Here is a 13,686-nt window from a genome sequence, read left to right on the forward strand (position 1 = left end):
CCCTTAGTAAATTATTAAATATTTAGCAAATTACTAACTAGTAAATGGGTAAAACCTTAACAATTAGTTTTTTTTTAAATTATGCGATAATGTCTTGAGCTTCCGATTAAAAGTTAATGCATTGTTTAAATAATCTGTAATTTATATAAAAATACCATTTATTCTTCTTTACTTACCATAAAACCCCATTCTCCCCTATCGGCAGCTACAAGTAACATTTGCTAAGCTTATTTTCTCAGTCTACTAATTGCATTAAATTGGCCACCACAGTTCGTAAAAGACCAACTTCACACATCATTCGCAGTTGAAAAGTGGAATACCGGCCGGCAGCAGCAAACATTCAACCGCTTCAAAGAGTCACCTCTTCTCACCACAAATTAATCAAAAAGGTTGATATTTTTGTTTATGTTAACATAAGAGATTGTAGCTCCACACAACAACCGCTAAATAGTTAAGATCAATTTGAAGTGTCGACGGGCATAATGTTCTATTATCAAACATTATGATTATTTTTATTTCAAGTTTGTTTTTATCTCGATAAATGAATGAATGCGTCATCGATTTGACTTTTAATCGGACCAATTTACGAGAATTTATGACAATCAACTGACAGCCCATGCATTTTCAATACCGTTATTGTTGGCCCTAGTTTAATAAAACAACAAAATTAATGTCGGATCACATCGCGTAGTGTCATAAAAGAAAAAGACACACAAATATTTTTAATGACATTTGTTTGGTGCGATAAACGGTTCTTATTTGATTGTTATCTTTATTGCGGCAAGAGTGTCGAGTCTTGTATACTATACGCTTATGACTTAACGATAAAATTGTGCTCAGACAAATAAGCGGTAGTAAAAGGTACTTGAGTTGAGTTTTAGCCGGCATGCGGTGCGTATGAGTGTTTTTTATTTTTGTCTCCCGTGAAGTGAAGACAGTTTTTATTTTCTTTCGATTGGTGAATGAATTTTAATTTTAATTCATTGATTGATTTTTGAATTCGTGTTTATTTGTTAAAAGTGAAAATTAAGTTGAACAGAAGTTGGATAACATAAATGTGAGAAATTCAAAAAAAGAAGGTACCTACCTATCAGCTTTGAAAGTGGAAATAAATAAATGTGTAACTGGATTGGAATTAGTTTTTGAGATCTTTGCTAGTAAAGTGCTTAGAAGATTAAACTTAGATTAGATTAATTCATTAATAACTTAAAATAAAGAAAATTCTTTTAAATTTTGATTAAACTAAAATATTCAAGTGAACACAAATTTGAATTCAGTTTTAAGCAAAGACGGAAAGATAAAATAACATGCGTATGTTTTTTTTTTTATGATAACTTGATTGCTATGCAAAGATATAAAACACTCAGTTTTTTATGTTTATTTTTTAACGAAGGAAGTTATTTGATATCTTTTATAGTATATCCCTCAACGTTGCTGGGTAACAAGTTACATATGTTAAAATAATGATTATGTTATTAACTTCCCACAGGAAGTTATTGTAATCGATTGAAGTTTCAAGGTCTCTAGAATATAAATCAAAGGTTTTAAGAGTGATGTTTGTCTTGTTTAAGTACTTTCGGAATAGCATTTTTTGCCTTCCATATCTTAAGAACCAATAAAGATATCGGTTTCAAGTAAATTTTGTTACACAGATAATAAAATAGTATAAAATAATAATAAATAAAAGATGCAGAAAAAACTTTAAAAAAAAATTAAGCTTTCGGCTTTTGTACTAAGCAATTTTAAAAGAGTGAATATTTTGTTGAACCAAATATCGCACGAGCTAATAAACGTAACCTATTTTTAAAAAAGAGGCTGGGATGCGACCCACACTGATAACTTCCCATCCCGTCTGTCGATTTGTCTTGCTTAAAAGTTTGAAGGTTTTCGTGTTGTGTTAAAAAGTTGTTAGTTGAAATGTTCTTACAAATTTAAAAATTACCAACACTATTTTGATTTCAAAATCTACTTTAGCTAACGATATTTTAGTCGAAAACCAATATTAAACAGTTTTAGTAACATTTCTTAAAAGTTTTTCTTTCTTATATAAACAAATACAAATTGGATAAATGAAATTAATTTGAAAGATGTCGAAAACCGAGCATCAATTTTTACCAAAACCATTTTTTTGTTGGATTCTTATAAAAATTCATAAAAAAACAATATTTCCTATGAGATGAAATAAGTTGGAAGTCAATATTTTTAGTTTTTAAAAAGGTATTTGAGTCGAAAACAAATTTTTACAAACTTTGAATATTGTATTTTCTTAGGGTTTTTTTTGTAAAAAAAAACTGTCAATTTTATTTTTCTCAACATTTCATCCAATGTTGAAAACAATATTTCTTAAAAGATAAAATTAGTTTAATTTTTGAAAAGATATTTTAGTCTAAAAACAATTTTTACCAACTTTTGTTAATTTGTTTAGGTTTTTATTTTTTCGTAAAAAAAACTGTCAATTCAATTTTTCTTAAAATTTTACTGAATGTTGACAACAATATTTCTTAAAAGATAAAATTAGTTTAAAGCCAATATCTTAACGGTTTGAAAAGATATTTGAATTGAAAATCAATTTTTACCAACTTTTTTATTTTTGTAAAAAAATCTTTGATAAAATCTTTTTTTATTCGTACAATTTTCGAGGTGACAATTTTTTTTCAAATTCAAATAAAAAATTTTGATATTTCTCGACGTTTTAAGGTCCCTACAGTCGAAATAAAAGATTTTGAAAAAGATGTCTGTGCGTGCGTGTGTACGTACGTTCGTACGTCCGTTCGTTCCCGACCTTTTTTTCGTTGTCCACAGCTCAAGAACCAGAAGAAATATTGACTTGAAATAAATTTTGTCATACAGATAATAAGGCAGAAAGATGCAGAAAGGGCTCTCAAGAAAATTGCGTGGGTGTTTTTTTTTACCATAGCAGTTTAATAAAACCAATGACGCTAGAGACTTGAATAAAATTTTATATAATATATTGTAACGCTATACTCAGCAAGTATATTTTTTGAAAAAAATCCAATTTCCGTTTTTTTATAAATCAAAAAAACTAAAAAAATGTGTCAACTCAAAAATTTTACGAATATAAGATGATTTTATCTCCAAAACAATTTTGTGACACGAAAAATAACGTTTTTAACATCTGGTAATAGATTTTGAGAAAAATCGAATAGACAATTTTTTTACAAAAAATAAAACTTAAAAGACAATTTAACAAAAGTTGGTAAAAATTGATTTTCGACTCAAATATCTTTTCAAAACTAACAACTATTTTAACTCAACAAATCGACAGACGGGGATGGGAAATTATCAGTGTGTGTCGCATCCCAGCCTCTTTTTTCGACTCTAGGAACCTTGAAACGTCGAGAAATAAAAACATGTCCAAATCGACAAATAGAAACTATTACAATAACTTCCTATGGGAACTTAAAAAAACTAAGCTTGTGGTTTCTGTACAAAGCAATTTAAAAAAAAGAGAACATTTTATTCAACCCAAAATATCGCACGAGATAAAAAGCCTTACCTATTTTAAATAATGTGACGTGATACCAAACTATTATAATTTTGAAAAAAATCAACTAACGTTTTTTTATTCATCAACAAAAAAAACTGAAACAAAATATTTGTGGCCTCGAATATTTTACGAAGAAAAAATGATTTTCTCTCAAAAATAATTTTATGCAACAAAAAATAACGTTTTTGAAATATGGTAGAATTTTTGGAAGAATCGAGTTAACGTTTTTTTATACAAAAAATATTAAAATATTAAAATAACTTAACAAAAACTTTACTAAAAGTTGGTACAAATATATTTTTGATTCTAATATCTTTGCAAAAATTAAAGATATTGACTTCGAACTAATTTCATTTTAAAAAAAAACGTTGTTTTTAATATTCACTAATTTTCTGTATAAAAATCCAACAATCAGTTTGTCCATAAAAACTAAAATCTACAAAAACTGCTACACAAAATTGGTAAAAATTGATCAATTCAATTCTCGATATCACGTGAATAAATAAAGGCATTGACTTTAAAACGATTTTATTCTGTCTTAATTCTGTTGTCAAATCGAAATAATAGTTCTAAAAATATCAAATCTGTAATTTTTTTTGATAAGAAATAAAAACGTTCAAAAAATGCTACTAAAGTTGGTAAAAATTGGTTTTCGACTAAAAATCTCGTGGAAAAAAAAAACAGATATTGAAATCAAATTTATTTTTAATCATATGCAAAATATTGTTTCTTACTTTAATTTAATTTTTTAGAAAAAATCAACTCACAATTCTTTTTACAAAACACGAAAACATACAAAAACCCGATAATTAACGGATTTCGATTCAAGTATTAAGGCAACAGAGACAAATTTGTCTTGATGCATTTTTTTACATCACAAAAAATATTCTTATTAATTTTGTTGAAGTTTAGGGCAAGGCCACAGATGTATAAGTTTGGGGCGCATCCCATCCTCTTTTTTTAAATATAGAACTGATCCCTGATAATTAAATAATGGTTGATGAAGTGCTTTGATGTATTAATATTTAATACAAAAAATAATATATTTCATTTGTTTCATCATTTCAAAGCTAAAATAAGGATTATATCCAATGTTTTCCACCTTTCCTCAAATTTCAGCGAGTTCATAAACTTGATCGCAGCGGGTTTCTTTTAAATTTTTCAATGAAATTTTTGATTTATAATTAATTCTATTATTTTTTATCATTCAATTCGCCAAAATAAATTGATTTATTATTTAAATTATTTAAGTTCTAATATTTGTATAGAGATTTTTAACTAACATTTAATTTTCTATGAATATTTGACAGCTGAATGTCAATCATTTCTACTGACACATTTTGAAGTATGGTTTGAATACATTTCAATAAAAAAACACAACTAAAAAAGGTTATTTATCTAGATTCATTTGCAGTGCAACTGTCTTTTTTAAACATAAATTTTGACCAAGGCAACTAGTTTGTTTTTCAAGTGTCATAAATTTCATACTCGAAACCTTACTTCATTAATCTCTATACCTTCATTTGATCGTTCAAGAACTACGAAAAACATACAAAACACTCTTTAGGGAAGCTAGAATTCCAACTCAACTTGTATTTCGTATTTTAAAGAAATATAACTTATTTCTATTCCAATTTGAAAGAACAGAACCGTTTTACATTACACATTAATTATGATTGGTGGTCAGTTTGACATAAGTGGAATTTACATGATAGTTAGGAAGATTATTCTTAACTTACTTTCCAGCCAACTTTTTAATAAAACGTGTTTTTTTTTTAAGCTCAAAGAAGAACACTGAGCAGAAACTTAGCATATAGGGTACGTTCTATATGCACGGTTTGATCAGATTTCTCCGATTTATTTATGAAACTCACTCGAGAACTGAACTGTTAATAGTTTTAGAATGTAGCATCTGTCTCTTAAATACCAAACGAAACAAACGTAAAGTTAGCAACGCTCAGCTTTTGGCTCGTTCAGTTTATTCATAGACCGCGCTAATAAATCTTTTTTTGACAAATCATTTTTTGCTCTGAGCTTAGAAATAAAAACGTTTTAAGTTGCCTTAATTTTAAGGCACTTTTTGGCAGCTTGTTAATCAGATGCTAGAAACATGCCTTACTTACTTCCAAATCCCTCATGGCGTCTGAACCTGTCCAGTACCTAAATATAAGCTGTCAAAATTAAGTAGTATAATAATAATAATAATAGCTTTATTTATTGAACATTAAACAAATTTTTACAATTCAACATAATGATAAATAAAATTATAGCCTTGGTTTTGAAACCGTCTGCCAGATGCCGTTTCTTTTTTTATTGTTAAAAATAACAAAATATATTTTTAATATTAAAGTGCGCTTAGTCTTGGATGGCCCATAAAGCTTCGGGATACTGTTTTGATCCTTTTCATCGTTGAAAAGGTTTTTTCAACGCTAGCTGTTGTAACTGGTAGTGTGGCCAAAATTGTAAGCAAGTAGCTTATGTTCCTGAAGTAGGCCTTGTCACATTGAAGAGGGATCCATCGATGATTTTTTTTCGCACCAGAGTATGTACTCCGCTTTAACAGCTGACAAGGATATTGCGTTATCGAAGCAGAGTGTTAGATTTTCCATTTCATTTACTCGATTGGCGGCAGCAAAACCTGGAAGCAGAGCTTGAAACGATAGTAAAACGTCCTCGTTGACCACAAATCTGTCAGTAAGATTTTGTATAAGAGAATCTAGAATAAGTATAGAAACTATAATATAGTCTTCTGGGCATGATGTTTCTAGATTAGAGCGCGTTGTTTGTTTCAAAGAAAGCTTTGGAATTGTTATGCTGACTTCAAATAAATCAATGGCAAGTTGTGATGCGGATTGAAAAGCGTCTCTGGCAGTTTCTCTTATGTTCTTAAGAGAACTTAAGACTTGTTTTGTGTGATTTATTGCAGGCACGAAATTTAAAGATTCATTTCGAAGGAAAATTGGTAAGGGTAGCGTTAAACTTCTTTGAATTGCTGCTAACAGAGTTGATGCTTTTGAAGACATTGTCCACTTCTTGGTGGATATTTCTTCAAGACTAATAGCAATACATTTGAAGAGCTCTACAAATGAAAGAATGCTGTCATGCTTTTCATTAAACCTTGTTTCACAAAGGCGCACAAGTCGTTTTTTCTGCTTTCTGGTGCGTATTTTTGGATGGCGATTTGGAAAGTCTTATTTGCATTTGAATGGTTTCGGAAGAAATTCGCTTACTACACCAAGACAATTGCGAATCGAGGGTGTTGACATGGCATTTGGATACTGTTGCCTTATCCTACTCTGTACTCCACTTAAGTGGCCTGACATATTTGCCGCTCCGTCATAACCTTGGCCAACACACTTGTTCATATCTAGATGTAGTTCCTCACATCGCTGCAATATGGTTTTAGTCAGGTTTTCAGAAGTTTGGTCATCAACAGGAATAAAACCTACAAAATCTTCCCGAAGCATACTTTTCTTGGGCTCTGTACAGCAGTCAACATATCGGACACATATTGAATGTTGCTCAGTGCCAGAAACATCCATTGTTTGATCAGCTAGAATGCTAAAACAACTCGATCTTATAACCCGGTTAGATATTTTTCTGGTGACAATATCTGAGCATATATCCAAGATTTTGTTTTGGATATCTGGGCTATATCTGGGCTATATAGGTTGCTTTTTTTGAACTGGTTACGTATACCCTTTGTCTTTTCATTTTCGTTTATTTTCTTTTTTCATTAAACACTTTTTTTACACAAAATAAACCAGGTTCACTCAAACTCACTTTTAACACTTATTTAAAACACTTTATTCGCACAAAATAAACCAGGTTGAGCCCTTCTAGCCCCTCCCCTGGCTACGTGGCTGCTTAATAGATACATTTTTGGGTTCAAATCTTTTAGTAATTTATAAAATCTTCTCTGTAATTTAGGGTTTCAATGCAATATTGGGCAAGAAGTTCCCAGTTGCTTACATTTAAGATACTTATAGAGTCTGGTTATTATTATGATAATTATAAAGTGATAAGAGTTTTCTTGTTCTTGCAAATTACAGAGAGAGCAAAAAGTTGATTGGTCATTAAAATAAGGTTTGTAATTTAAGTCTAGAAGATCTCCCCTAATGCGACAAATGATAGAAATTTCAAATAAGCTCATTTTGTCTGTAAAATATTTGAGCTCATTCAGATTATAATTGAGCTTTGGATATAGAGATCTACGTGAGTAGCCTTTTGCTACGATTTTTTCAGTTTACTTTGAAAGTATTTCTTAGGGTTGAATTGGGGTCTAAAAATCATTCCCAAGTAAGTAAATTCATTCCCAACTTCAATATTTTCACCATTTAGAAACCACCTTTCATTTCTACTGTGTCGTCCTCGAGTTATTCTAAACATCATAATATTCGATTTTGATATATTTATTACCAGATTTCACATTTTACAGTACTTATCTAGTCTATTTATCATGAGCTAAAGACTTTCTGGAGAGTCTGCAAACAAAACGACATCATCGGCATATACTCGTAGGAGGAATTTTATAACAAATCCTGCAATTTTAATACCGTTTGGCAAAGCGTCAACTATGTCGTTAATAAAAAGAACAAACAACAGGGGGTATAAAAGACAACCTTGACGTACTCCACTTTTGGTTTCAAACCAAAGTTTTCTTAGTACTTTAGAAATCTTAGAGGATAACCCCAGTAGATTTAATTTATAAAACAATGCTCCTCGATCTATGCTATCGAAAGCAGCTTTGAAATCAATAAATATTGAATACATCTTTTTCCCATTTTCTGCTTAATAATCTGCGTTATTTTAGAAAGGGAAAATGTGATCCGTTGTTGAATAAACTGCTCTGAAACCTGCTTGAAATTCGTTCAAAAATTTGTTCTCATTAACCCAAAACTCAAGCCTTTACAGTATAATTCCTGTAAATATGTTCGAAATCACATTTAAGAAAGAAATGCCCCTATAAATAGTATAATTAACTAATAATAATTATTAAAAATTAGGCCCTTTCAAAAGAGAGACGGGATTTTATATTTAGGTCACTAGGCAATTAAAAGAGTTGTTAAGACAAAAGCCATTTAATAACTGCAAGTATATTTTAACTTGAATCTTTTAAAGTCTTTTGCATTCGGAAATAAAGTCAAATTTTATTTTTAAAGACAACTTAAGAAGTCAATTTAACTTTACTCAATTTATTAATTAAAAAATCAATTGTTTGTACCTACATTCCTGCATAAAAAAGGTTACCTTTTTAAGTCATTTAAAAATAATGGATTTTAGCTGTTAAATATAATCCTTATATCAAAGCAATTGATTTAATTTTAAAGACTGCATTTAAATGACTTGAAAATTTTAATTTAAAATTGATTATAATTGCAATTGATTGAAAATGAGTATTAACTTTTATTTAAAAAATGAATACATTTTATATACACAAATTTAGACCACTAGTCAACTAGAACCCTTTAGTTACTGCAGGTAAATTGTGACTTACTTTTTTTTTAAGACTTGTACGTTCGAGAATAAATTCAAAAGTTATAAGTTATTTTTTAAAACCAATTCAACTTAAGTCAATTTTTGAATGAATTTAAATTCTTGCATAAAAAGATTATGTATTTAAGTCATTAAAAAATAACGGAGTTTAACTATTGAATTCCTTATGTCACAGCAATTGATTTAAGTTAAAAAACTGCGTACAAATAACCTTAAAAATTGAATTTAAAATTGAAAGACTTTATTAAAAAGTATGCAATAATTTTTGGCAAAGTTATAACTTTTAAAATGATTTTTAACTTTTATTTAAAAAAAAATAATAAATAACAAATTAATTTCTTATGTATGATAAGTCTTAATAAACGGTGAATTTTTAAGAGCTTGAGAACTTAAAAAAAAAAAAACGCATAAAATTTGCAAAATCTCATCAATTCTTTATTTGAAACGTTAGATTGGTCCATGACATTTACTTTTTGAAGATAATTTCATTTAAATGTTGACCGCGGCTGCGTCTTAGGTGGTCCATTCGGAAAGTCCAATTTTGGGTAACTTTTTCGAGCATTTCGGCCGGAAATGTTGTCTTCCAAAGCTGGAATAGTTGCTGGCTTATTTGTGTAGACTTTAGACTTGACGTAGCCCCACAAAAAATAGTCTAAAGGCGTCAAATCGCATGATCTTGGTGGCCAACTTACCGGTCCATTCCTTGAGATGAATTGTTCTCCGAAGTTTTCCCTCAAAATGGCCATAGAATCGCGAGCTGTGTGGCATGTAGCGCCATCTTTTTGAAACCACATGTCAACCAAGTTCAGTTCTTCCATTTTTGGCAACAAAAAGTTTGTTAGCATTGAACGATAGCGATCGCCATTCACCGTAACGTTGCGTCCAACAGTATCTTTGAAAAAATACGGTCCAATGATTCCACCAGCGTACAAACTACACCAAACAGTGCATTTTTCGGGATGCATGGGCAGTTCTTGAACGGCTTCTGGTTGCTCTTCACTCCAAATGCGGCAATTTTGCTTATTTACGTAGCCATTCAACCAGAAATGAGCCTCATCGCTGAACAAAATTTGTCGATAAAAAAGCGGATTTTCTGCCAACTTTTCTAGGGCCCATTCACTGAAAATTCGACGTTGTGGCAGATCGTTCGGCTTCAGTTCTTGCACGAGCTGTATTTTATACGGTTTACACCAAGATCTTTGCGTAAAATCTTCCATGTGGTCGAATAACACAAACCCAATTGCTGCGAACGGCGACGAATCGACATTTCACGGTCTTCAGCAACACTCTCAGAAACAGACGCAATATTCTCTTCTGTACGCATTCGTGTGGTTGGTTTAATGTCCAATAAAGTAAACTGAGTGCGAAACTTGGTCACAATCGCATTAATTGTTTGCTCACTTGGTCGATTATGTAGACCATAAATCGGACGTAAAGCGCGAAACACATTTCGAACCGAACACTGATTTTGGTAATAAAATTCAATGAAACATTTTTGTCAAAAACGACATTATATCCGAACTTCGTGGAAACATATAACTTTGCGAACAAAAATTACAAATAAACACCTTATTGTTTCACACAAACGATTTAGTCAAATTAACGAAAAAAACCAAATTAAACATTAATTATAAATGACTTACACGTGAATGCATTTCGGACGCTTCAGTGGCGCTCATCATCAGCACTAACTCAATTGTCCAAACAATTATTAGTTTTGGTAAATCCAGAGCGAAGAAGAAACAGTTACATTTTTTGTAAGTAAAAACTATACAAGAGAGAACAAAGGTGATTGAATGTCTCCTCCATCCACATTCAAATTGTTGTTTTCTTTTTCAATAAAATAGCTTTCATAAGCATCAAGTCTATTAAAGTTGTTTACATTTTTTAGTAATGTTATGATGTGCTCTCTCTCATCAGAACCATGACCTTCCGCAATTACATGATCGGCAAAAGCCGATTGTTTTTGTTTTTTCTTTTTGATGCAATTGCAATGTTCTTTAAATCTTATATTCAAGCTTCTTTTTGTTTGTCCAATGTAACGTCGTTTGCAAACCCCACATTCAATAGCGTAAATTAAGTATCAAGTAAGTCTATTCATGATGAAATGTCAAAGCATACTGAGCATCTTTCTCTTTGACACCATGTCTGAAATCCCGCGTGATCTGTCAAATACTAATGCATGAAAATCCTAACCTCAAAAAAATCACCCTTTATTTGCACTTTAATTCACTAACAGTTAACTTCACTTGTTCGCACCTTGATTCGGCAGTAAGTGACATTTTGATTGGCTTAAGAGGCAGACTTACGTCCGTCGAATGCGTTGTGGGAAGGTATATAACTGACAGCTCGATCAATTTAACACCTTCTCATCAGAAGAGGTCATAAGCAACATATTTACCGGACGCAAAAAAGCTAAAATTTTGACTTTTCTCTACAGCATGTCCGATAACATTAATTGTCCATAATAGACATGTTTGATATCATGATGCATCGCTGTCATCCGAACTCGTTCTGTCAGAACAGCAAATGCAACGTATCTATTGGATCATCCCAATCCGTTTCGTACGTCAATGTCAACGGATTCATTGCTTTACTTTCGTGTCAATTTTTCAGAAAAAAGTTGTCTTAATTGGAATATATTTTTTTACTTTTTGACAGATGTAAGATCTGAACTGCCCCATTCCGTACATTAAAGCTAAAATGAACCTGAAATGAATGATGAAATAATGTAATCATATATAATCAAACTGTAAAATGATGATCTTACTACTTATACAAATTGTCTTTCTTAATATTCACAGCAACAAATTAATATATAATTTGTAGTAATAAAATAAATCAGAGTAGTTATGACGAATACCTGCGATGCGTTGTTTTTATCATCCACACGACTTTATATTGTTACAATTGCATTTTTTAAGTGTCTTGACCTTTAAATATAATTGAAATCTTAATTGAACTGAAATGCTTTAGAAGCTCACTATGTAAATAGATAAGCATCAAATTACGCGGATAAAAACAAATGAAGCTTTGCAAGTTAAGAGAAAGTGTTTTTGCAAAGAATAAATTAATTTTTTCTTAGTATAAGGTCATTCAATTTTCTTGTTCAAATTGGGAGAGCTGTCAACTGTCAAACTAAAGTAAAGTTTGTATAACACTATTTAGACTAAAACTAAGTAAACACGATTGGAAGACCTTTTAATACTGGCCGAACAGTCAAAAGTCTTCCAATAGCATCCAATTAGGTGACAATTGTAAATTTTCTATCAAGTGAAAATAAAAACATTGAAATTCATGACGCTTAAAAAAATCTAACTAGTTGCCTTGGTCAAAATTTACGTTCAAAGAATGAAGTTGACTGCAAATGAAGTCCCTTATGTTGGCTGAACCTGCTCATTGTCTAGAAAATAAATAATTAAAAGAGTAATTAAGTCCAGCTTTCAGTTGATTGAAAAAACATAATCAACTGTTAATTTGGACATATGTAAGTAGACTTGACTTAATAGTTAGGGAGATTATTCTTGACTAACTTTCCAGTTAACTTTCCAGTTAACTTTCCAGTTAACTTTCCAATAAAATGGCCTTAATTGAAAGGAAATTTGGGAGCTGGCCAATCAGATGGTTGAAACTTGACTTACTTTAAAATCCATTACGCGCCAGTTATCATTGGTTTTTATCATTGAAAACAAGCATTGGAATTTTTCTGACAGGTCGTTTATAGCTATCATTAAAAATTTCTTTCACCGAAAAATGTTTACTGACAGAAATCTGTCATTGGAATTGTGTGAAATTGGAACACAAATCAGTGGAACGATTCGTTGCACTTTTGAACATAAAAGTATCAGCTGTTCAGGAAAATGAATTTCCGTCCGGAAATTAGAAAAATACATTTTAAGAGAAAAACAAATGTTCAACTAAACTTTTTTTTCTCAAAAACAAATTCTTTGCAGACCAAAGACATACCTTACAACACTGTTATAAACAACATTAAGCTTCCTTCCACAATAACTAAACATTTCACAACCGCATAGTAAAAGGAGAATGAGAAGTGATTTAGCTAATATCATTCTTGTTTTAATTGGGGTAATTTTTTGGGTGGTCCATAACATCCGTAAGCCTCCATACACTCTTCCAATTGTCGTATTTATGTGGTTTGTCCAGGTAAGGTTTCTGTTAAATACTACTCCTAGGTTTTTCGCAGATTCAACAAACTGAACTGGAATATTGTTAAGCAGTATTGGAGGAAAATATGTCGTTTCTATTGGGTTTCTGGAAATGGGTTTAAACAGAGCCCATTAGATGGAGACCAGTGTATGACCTTATTTAGGTCTTTATTTATCTCATAACCTTCATTTTCAATTAAACCTAGATAACAGCTATATCGAAGTTGAACGTCGTCAGCATAGGAGTTGAATCCTAGAGACGGCAGTTCATTTATATACATGTCAAAAAGAAGAGGTCCCAAAATTGATCCTTGGGGGACACCTTGGCTAAGCGGGAGGAAAGTAGACGTTTGATTATTAGCAACGACTGCTTCATACCTTGAAGATAAATATGAAAAAAACTGGTTTCACTGATGATGACACGAACTGGAATTTATTCCGTAGTTTGGTGCATAAAATATGGTACTCAAAGTGTGAGGAAAGTCACATGGTTCTTACTAAGACTCTCTCTAATTT

At 31.0% G+C, this 13,686-nt stretch overlaps 1 protein-coding gene across 6 annotated transcripts in view; it reads left to right on the top strand.

Annotated features, from left to right (window-relative positions):
• Positions 1–13,686, top strand: part of LOC129943208 (cystinosin homolog) — a 110,346-nt gene that overhangs the window by 62,054 nt on the left and 34,606 nt on the right. The window contains exon 1 of one of the 6 annotated variants that reach the window (XM_056052496.1): positions 295–389. The exons of 3 other annotated variants lie outside the window; for them this stretch is intronic. The gene's annotated coding sequence lies outside the window, so the exon portion shown is untranslated. Of the gene's footprint in view, positions 1–294; positions 390–897; positions 1,080–13,686 lie in introns of those variants that run through there. 2 more of the 6 variants (XM_056052493.1, XM_056052495.1) reach the window with 2 other exon arrangements.

This window comes from Eupeodes corollae, chromosome 1 (genome assembly GCF_945859685.1).
Source record: "Eupeodes corollae chromosome 1, idEupCoro1.1, whole genome shotgun sequence".
Classification (NCBI taxonomy): domain Eukaryota; kingdom Metazoa; phylum Arthropoda; class Insecta; order Diptera; family Syrphidae; genus Eupeodes; species Eupeodes corollae.